The following is a 7,607-nucleotide window of genomic DNA, read 5'->3' on the forward strand; positions in this document are numbered from 1 at the left end:
TAGGCCAAGAATCTCAAGCAGGATATGCACTGACAGTGCAGATCTCATGAACTGTGAGATATGATACGAGCCGAAATCAAGAGTCAGATGCTTAACTGACTGAGCCACCCAGGCACATCAGTAAAGCATCAATTCTTGATAAAAACCCTCAATAAAGTAGGTTTAGAGGGAAATACCTCAACATCATAAAGGCCATATATGAAAAACCCACAGCTAATATCATCCTCAATGTGTAACACCTGAGATCTTTTCCTCTATGGTAGAGAACAAGACAAAGATGCCCACTGTCACCACTGTTACTTCATATAGTACTGGAAGTCCTAGCTTCAGCAATTAGAAAACAAAAATAATTAAAGTAGTCCAAATCATCAAGGAAGAAGTCAATCTTTCACTATTTGCAGACTACATGATACTCTGTGTAGAAGACCCAAAAGACTCCACACACACACACACACACACACACACACACACACGTTAGAATTGATAAGAAATTTAGTCAAATCTAAGGACATTTGTTGGATTTTTATACACCAATGATGAAATGGCAAAAAGAGAAATCCAGGAAGTCGATCCTATTTACAATTGCACCAGAAATGATAAGATGCCTAGAATAAACCTAATAAAAGTTGAAAAATCTGTCTTCTGAAAACTATAAAATATTGATAAAAGAAATTAAAGATGACACAAATAAATGGCAGAGCACTTCATTCACATGGATTAGAAGAACAAATATTGTTAAAATATCTATGCTGCCCAAAGCAATCCACTCATTTAATGCAATCCAAATCATTATAACAACAGCGTATTTCACAGAGCTATAAAAAAACAATGCTAAAATGTGTGTGGAACCACAAAAGACCCCAAATAGCCAAAGCAATCTTGAGAAAGGAGAGCAAAGCTGTAGGCATCACAGTCCCAGACTTCCAGCTATATTACAAAGCTATGGTTATCAAGACAGTCTGGTCCTAGCACAAAAATAGACACATAGATAAATGGAGCAGAATAGAAAATCCAGAAATGGACCCACAACTATATGGTCAAATTATCTTCCTAAGAAAATTAGTTCATCTTTCCTAAGCAAGAAAGAATATCCAATGGAAAAAGTCTCTTGAATAAATGATGCTTGGAACCTAGACAACAACATGCAAAAGAATGAAACTGTACCATATTCTTACACCATACAACAAACCATACAAAAACAATGGATGTAAAGATCTGAATGTGAGATAGGAAACCATCAAAATCCTGGAGAACACAGGCACTAATCTCCTTGACATCGGCCTTAGCAACTTTTTTTTTTTAACGTTTTTTTATTTATTTCTAGGAGAGAGAGAGAGAGAGAGAGAGAGAGACAGCGTGAGCAGGGGAGGGTCAGAGAGAGAGGGAGTCACAGACTGAAACAGGCTCCAGGCTCCGAGCTGGCAGTCAGCACAGACCCCGACGCAGGGCTCGAACCCACGAACCGCGAGATCATGACCTAAGCGAAAGTCGGACGCTTAACCGACTAAACCACCCAGGCGCCCCTGGCCTTATCAACTTTTTACTGGAATATCTCCTAAGGCAAGAGAAACAAAAGCATAAATAAACTTTTGTGAATTCATCAAGATAAAATCTTTCTACACGATGAAGGAAACAATCAACAAAGCTAAAAGGCAACCTATGAAATGGGAGGAGATATGTGCAAATGACATGTCTGAGAAAGGGTAAATATCCAAAATATATAAAGAACTTATAAAATTCAACACAAAAAAATAACAAATATTCTGCTTAAGAAATGGGCGGAAGACATTTTTGTGAAGAAGACATCCAGGTGACTAACAGACACATGAAAAAATGCTCAACATCATTCATCACCAGTGAAATACAAATCAAAACTACAATGAGATATTTCCTCACACCTGTCATAATGGCTAAAATTAATAACACTGGAAACAATTGGTGTTGACGAGGGATGCAGGGAAAGGGGAACTCTTAAACTGTTAGTGGGAGTGCAAACTTGTGTAACCACTCTCCCAAATAATATAGAGGTTTCTCAAAAAGTTAAAAATGGAACTCCCCTATAACCCAGGCATTCCAGTACTATGTATTTACTCAAATAACACAAAAAATGCTGATTCAAGAGAATACATGCATACTTCTATATACAGGAGCATTATCAACAATAACCCTATTATGGAAGGAGCCCATATGTCATTGGATGATGAATAGATTTTTAAGAAGGTGGTATAAAAAAAAGAAAAGTGGTATATACATAAAAACAATATTACTAGGCCATAAAAATAATGAAATATTGCCATTTGCAATGTCATAGATGGAGAGAGTTTTATGCTAAGTGAAATAAGTCAGAGAAAGATGAATACCATTTGATTTCACTTATATGTGGATTTTAAGAAAGAAATACATTGACATAAATGAATAAAATTGGAGAGGTAAACAATAAAACAAACCCTTGACTATAGAGAACAAACTGAGGGTTGCTGGAGGAGATGAGGGTCGGAGGATGGTTTAAATGGGTAATGATCATTAAGGAGGGCACTTGTGACGAGCAGTGGCTGTTTTATGTAAGTGATGAATCACTAAATTCTACACCTGAAACTAATATTACACTATATGGTAACTAATTGTAATTTAAATAAAAACTTACAGAGAGGGGCACCTGGGTGGCTTAGTTGGTTAAGCGTCCGACTTTCGCTCAGGTCATGATCTCGCGGTTCGTGGGTTCGAGCCCCGCGTCGGGCTCTGTGCTGACTGCCAGCTCAGAGCCTGGAGCCTGTTTCAGTCTGTGACTCCCTCTCTCTCTGACCCTCCCCTGCTCACGCTGTCTCTCTCTCTCTCTCTCTCCCCTAGAAATAAATAAAACATTAAAAAAAAAAAAGTAAAAAAAAAAAAAAAACTTACAGAGAAAGAGGAGAGTCCTTTTTACTATTTCCTGTAGGGCTAGTTTAGTGTCATGAATTACTTCAATTTTTGTCTGAGAAACTATTGATCTATCTTATTCTGAATGATAGCCTTACTTGATAGTGTTCTTGAGGGCAGGTTTTCCCCTTTCATCACTTTGAATGTATCGTTTCACTCTCTTGTAGCCTGTAAAGTCTCTGCTGAAAACTTAGATGATAGCCTTATGGCATTTTCTTTCCATAATTTTCTTTTCTCTTTCAATCTCTAAAATACTCTATTTGAAACTATTTTTTTCCAATTTAGTTACTATGTATCTTGGTGTGGACGTCTCTGCTTGAAATTTTGGAGTGATCTCTTCCCCTACTGAATATGGTTCTCTGTTTCCCTGCTGAGATTTGGAAATTGTTCAGCTATTATTTCTTCAATTACATTTTCTTCCACATTTTTTTTCCTTCTCCTAGGATCTCTATATTGCGAATGTTATTACACTTGTTGGTGTCACTCAGTTCTCTAAATCTATTCTCATTATGCAGTATTTGTTTTTCTATCATTTCGTCTTGATTAATTTCCATGACTCTACCCTAGGTCGCTCAAATGTTCCTATGCTTCCTGTAGCCTGCAATTTATTATATCTGTGTATTTTTATTTCATTTATTGAGTCCTTCGTCTTTGATATTTCATTATTTCTTTATGAAGAGTCTCACCAACATGGTACACCAATTTCTGAAGCTCACGGAGTATCATTAGATCATTCATTATATTCTCCATCATTCATACTACCCTATTTCTATTTCACATATATCCCCTGCAATGATTTTGTCCTGTTCTTCCATTTGGGATACATTCCTCTCTCTCGTAATTTTGTATACATCTCTGTCTGTTTCTGTGTGTTAGGCAAGTCAGCTACTTTTCCTCTTGAAAGTAGAGGTAATTTTTAAGGTTTTATTTAAATTCCAGTTAACATATACACGAGTATTAGTTTCATTTGTACAATATTCAGTATTTCCATACAACACTCAGTGCCAATCACAAGTGCACTTCCTAATTCCCATCACCTATTTAACCCATTTCGCCACCCACTGTCCCTCTGGTAACCATCAGTTTATTCACTATAGTTAAGAGTTTCTTGGGGCACCTGGGTGGCTCAATCGGTTGAGCGTCCGACTTCGGTTCAGGTTATGATCTCATGGTTCATGGGTTCGAGCCCCATGTCAGGCTCTGTGCTAACAGCTAGCTCAGAGCCTGGAGCCTGCTTCGGATTCTGTATCTCCCTCTCTCTCTGACCCTCCCCTGATCACACTGTCTCTCTCTCTCTCTCAGGAATAAATAAAAAAAGAAAAGAAAAGAAAAAAGTTTTTAAAAAGTTTATTGGTTTTTCTCAATTTTTTTGTCTTTGCTCATTTGTTTTGTTTTTAATATTGCATATGTGACTGAAATAATATGTTGTCTTCCTCTGACTGACTTATTTCACTTAGCATAATAATCTCTACCTTAACCCATGAACTTGCAAATGGCAATACCTAATTTTTTTGTGATGACAGTAGTATTCCACTGTATATGCATACTACTTTTTTTATGCATTCATCAGTCAGTGGACACTTGAGCTGTATTCAAATTTTGTCTATTGTTGATAATCCTAATATAAACATCGGGGTGCATGTATCCCTTTGAATTAGTATTTTTGTAATTCTTTGGATAAATACCTAATAGTCCAATTGCTGGGTTATAGGCAAGTGGATTTTTTTTTTAACATTTATTTATTTTTGAGACACAGAGCATGAGTGGGGGAGACACAAAATCTGAAGCAGTCTCCAGACTCGGAGCTGTCAGCACAGCTGACACAGTTGGACACTTAACAGACTGAGCCACCCAGGCACCCCTAGGATACTTTTATTTTTAACTTTTTGAGGAACCTCCATAGTGTTTTCCAGAGTGGCTACACCAATTTGTATTCCCATCAACACTGTAAGAGAATTCCCTTTCTCCACTTCACCAACATGTATTGTATTTTGTATGGTTAATTTTAGACTTTCTGACAGATGTGAGGTGATATTTACTTGTAGGTTTTATTTGTACTTTACTGATGATGAGCGATGTTGAGCACCTCTTCATCTTTTCATGTGTCTGTTTGTAATTTAATGTCTTCTCTCATAAAACGTCTATTTATGTTGTCTTCTCATTTCTTTGGATTATTTGATTTTGGGAAGTTGAATTTTATAAGTTCTTTATATATTTTGGATACTACCCTTTTCTCAGATATGCCATTTCCAAATATCTTCTCCCATTCTGCAGGTGGGCTTTTAATTTTGTTGAATGTTTCTTTCTCAGTGCAGAAGCTTTTTATTTTGATGAAGACCCAATAGTTTTTATTTGCTTTTGTTTCCCTTGACTCGAAAGACATATCTATTAACAGGGTGCTACGGGCAGTGTCAAAGAGGTTACTTCCAGTGTTGTCCTCTCAATTTAATGGTTTTGTTTCTCACAGTTTATGTATTTCATTAATTTTGAATTTATTTTTGTATATGGTGTAAGAAAGTTGTCCAGTTTCATTCTTTGGAATGTACTTGTCCAGTTTTGCCAATGCCATTTCATGAAAAGTCTTTTTCCCATTGGATACTTTTTCTTGCTTTGTCAAAAGTTAGTTGGCCATATATTTGTAGACCATGTCTGGTTTCCTGTCTCATATTTACGTCTTACATCTAGTATTAATTTATTGTTGTGTATAGTGTAAGAAAATGCTCCAATTTGACTCATTTGCATGTTGCTTTCCAGTTTTCTAGCACCATTTGTTGGAGATACTGTCTTTTTTTTCCCATTGGATCTTACTTTCTGCTTTGCCAAATATTAATTGTCCATATAGTTGTGGGTTGATTACTGGATTTTCTATTCTGTTCCATTGATCCACGTGTCTGCTTTTGTACCAGTGACATACTGTCTTGATGACTACAGCTTTGAAATACAGCTTGAAGTCCAGAATGGTGATACTTGTAGCTTTGATTTTCTTTTTCAGGATTTCTTTGGCTACTCTTGGTATTTTGTGGTTCATATTAATTTTAAGATTGTTTTAGCTCTGCAAAAATACTGATGATATTTTGACAGGGACTATGTTAAGTGTGTAGATTGCTTTTGGTAGTATGGATACTTTAATAATATTTTTTCTTGCAATCCATGGGCATGGAATAGTTTTCTATTCTTTTATGTCACCTTCAATTTCTTTCATCAGTGTTTTGTAGCTTTCAGTGTACAGATCTTTGAGAACTTTGGTTAGGTTTTGTTTTAATGTTTATCTTTTTAGAGAAAAAGACAGAGACAGAGGCAGAGCCCAAGCATGGGAGGGGCAGAAAGAGAGGTAGGTAAATACAGAATCTGAAGTAGGATCCAGGTTCTGAGCTATCAGCACAGAGCCCGACACAGGGCTCAAACTCATGAACTGTGAGATCATTACCTGAGCTGAAGTCAGATGTGTAACTGACTGAGCCACTCAGGTGTCCTTTGTTAGTTTTATTCCTAAGCATCTTCCTGGTTTTGGTGTAACTGTGAATGGGATCAATTATTTGACTTCTCTTTTTTTTTGCTTTACTATTTGTGTATATAAATGTCACAGATTTCTGTATGTTGATGTTCTATCTATCCTGAAACCTTATAGAATTTGGATATCAGTTCTAACAATTTTTTTGGTGAAGTCTTTATATTTTCTATATAGGATATCATGCCTTCTCCAAATTGTGAAATTTTTACTTCTTCCTTGGTGATTTATATGCATTTTATTTTGTTGTTGTTGTTACTGCCTGATTGCTGAGGGTAAGGCTTCCAGTAATAACAGTGGTGAGAGTAAACATCCCTGTCTTTTTCCTGACCACAGAGGAAAAAAATATAACATTTTCTCCAATGAAGATGATATTAGCTGTGGGTTTTTCGTATATAACCTTTATTTTGTTGAGGTATGTTGCCTCTAACCCTACATTATTGAGATTTTTTCAATGATTGGATGTTGTATTTTGTAAATTCTTTTTATGTATCTAATGAAAGATTAAATGGTTCTCTTTTTTCCATGACAGTTTTTTAATTTATTTTTTGAAAATAGTTTATTGTCAAATTGGTTTCCATATAACACCCAATGCTCATCCCAACAAGTGCCCTCCTCCATGACGATTTCCCCCCTCACCCCCACATCCATCAATCTTAAGTTTGTTTCTCATAATTCAAGAGTCTCTCATGGTTTGTCTTTCTTCCTTTCCCCCACCATTTCCCCCCATCTTCTCCCCCTTGGTCCTCAGATAAGTTCCCCCTAATCCTCCTATACCTGCAAACATATGATATTTGTCCTTCTCTGCCTGACTTATTTCGCTCAGCATAACACCCTCAAGGTCCATCCATGTTGCTACACACGGCCCGACTTCAATGTTTCTCATTGCGATGTAGTATTCCATCGTATAGATAACCCACATCTTCTTGATCCATTCGTCCGTTGATGGACACTTAGGCTCTTTCCATGTTTTAGCTATTGTGGAGAGTGCTGCTATGAACATTGGGGTCCATGTGCTCCTATGCATCAGCATTTCTGTATCCCTTGGGTAAATTCCTAGCAGTGCTATTGCTGGGTCATAGGGGAGTTCTATTGTTACTTTCCTGAGGAAGCTCCACACTGTTTTCCAGAGGGGCTGCACCAGTTTGCATTCCCACGAAGAGTGGAGGAGGGTGCCCGTTTC

The sequence above is a fragment of the Hyaena hyaena genome, unplaced genomic scaffold (genome assembly GCF_003009895.1).
Source record: "Hyaena hyaena isolate Hyena2069 unplaced genomic scaffold, ASM300989v1 scaffold_1217, whole genome shotgun sequence".
NCBI lineage: Eukaryota > Metazoa > Chordata > Mammalia > Carnivora > Hyaenidae > Hyaena > Hyaena hyaena.